The sequence below is a fragment of the Psammomys obesus genome, unplaced genomic scaffold (genome assembly GCF_907164565.1).
Source record: "Psammomys obesus unplaced genomic scaffold, mPsaObe1.curated_primary_1811, whole genome shotgun sequence".
Taxonomy (NCBI): Eukaryota; Metazoa; Chordata; class Mammalia; order Rodentia; family Muridae; genus Psammomys; species Psammomys obesus.
In genome coordinates, this window is record NW_026590511.1 from 157,127 (window position 1) to 158,908 (window position 1,782).

Genomic DNA, 1,782 nt, shown 5'->3' on the forward strand with positions numbered 1-1,782 from the left:
TTTTTTTTTTTTTAATATAAATTTAAGTATTTCTCATTACGTGATTTTACCTCTTTCCTTTGAGAGTATCATTTTTATGGAGGTGGCATCTCCTTGCTCTTGTCAAATCCACTGTGATCTTCCTGACCCTTTGGGATGACCTTATTTCTTTTTATTTAGCTGGCTCTCCCACATTCTGCCCTCTGTTTTCCTTCTTGCTGTCTTTGGCACTGTCTGGTCCCCTTAAAACTAGTTCAAATAGGATGGAGAGATGGTTCAGAGGTTAAGAGCACTGGCTGCTCTTCCAGAGGTCCTGAGTTCAATTCCCAGCAACCACATGGTCACTCATAACCATCTATAATGAGATCTGGTGCCCTCTTCTGGCGTTCAGGCAGAATAGTGTATACATAATAAATAAATCTTAAAAAAATAAAATAAAATAAAATAGTTCGAACTGGACTTGTCTCCACCTCAGGCAGCTGCAGCCACAGTTTTTACCTCACAGTTCATCGCCTTTGCTCTTCCCACAACTGTGAACTCTTGAGTCTCTTTTTACATCACATGTTGGCACAACTGTTTTTATTATTTTGTTTGTTGTTTAAATTCCTATGGAGCTGGAGTAATAGCTCAATGGTTAAGAGTCCTGGGTGCTCTTTGTCAGTCTGCTTGCTTGCTTGCTTGCTTGCTTGCTTGCTTGCTTTGGGTTTTTGAGACAGAGTCCTGACTGACCTGGAACTCATCCTGTAGCCCAGGACGGCCTCAGATTCACAGAGATGCACCTGCCTCTGCCTCTGCCTCCTGAGTGCTGGAAGGCGTGTGTCAACCTGCCCTGCTGTTGGCTGCTCTTAGAGAGGACCTGGGTTTGATTCCCAGCATGCACCCACATGGCAGCTCCCAACCACCTGTAACTACAATTCCAGGGCATCTGAACCCTGCTTCTGGCATGCAAAGGCATTAGGCACACATGCGGTACACAAAAATACAGGCAGACAAAATGATCATGGAAGAAAAATAACTGGTTTTGGTTCTCATATTTGATGTTGAGGGGACAAGGAAGTGTTTTGTTTTTGTGATGCAGTTTCTGTGTATCCCTGGCTGTACTGGAACTCACTCTGTAGTCCAGACTGACCTCAAACTCAGAGATGGGTGCCTCAAACCACATGCAGCAAGAAAAATAAGTTAAAAGAAACAAAAAATAAGTATTTTTTTAAATGAATCTTTAAAAGATTGTGGTAGGTTTGATGTTCTTTGTTTTACAGTTTCCATTTCATCTGTGGTATCTCGTCTGGACTTTACCCTTCGTATCTCGGTTGTGATTAGGTCTGGGCTTTCTGAGGTGAGCACTGTTAAGGTTCATGTGACCCTGGCCCCCACATATCCTGTGTTTAGGAACTCTGCCCAGGACAGCCTGTGGCACTGGCCTCTGGTCTCCTCTATGGCTGGCGAAGCTGGCAGCTTCTCAGCAGACACCACAGCCAGCTGTAACTTCAGAGGTTCCAGTTCTGTGCGTTCCCCGCTTCTGTGCTGTGGGTCCTTCTGTTTAATGCCTCTTTGTAACTGAGAGTGAAGTCACACTGAACAATGGTTCAGTGTCCACAGCATGAGCATTCTCTCAGTAGATAGCCAAAGGAAGTTGTTACGTTATAGACAATAAGCATTTGTCAATTTTAAACATTTTAAACCAACGTGAAGGTGGATTGAAGGCAGCCTTCAATCCTAATGCTCAGGAGACACAAGAAGGCAGACCTCTGTGAGTACAAGGCTAAACTGGCCTGTGAATTCCAGGCCAGCCAGGGCTAAATA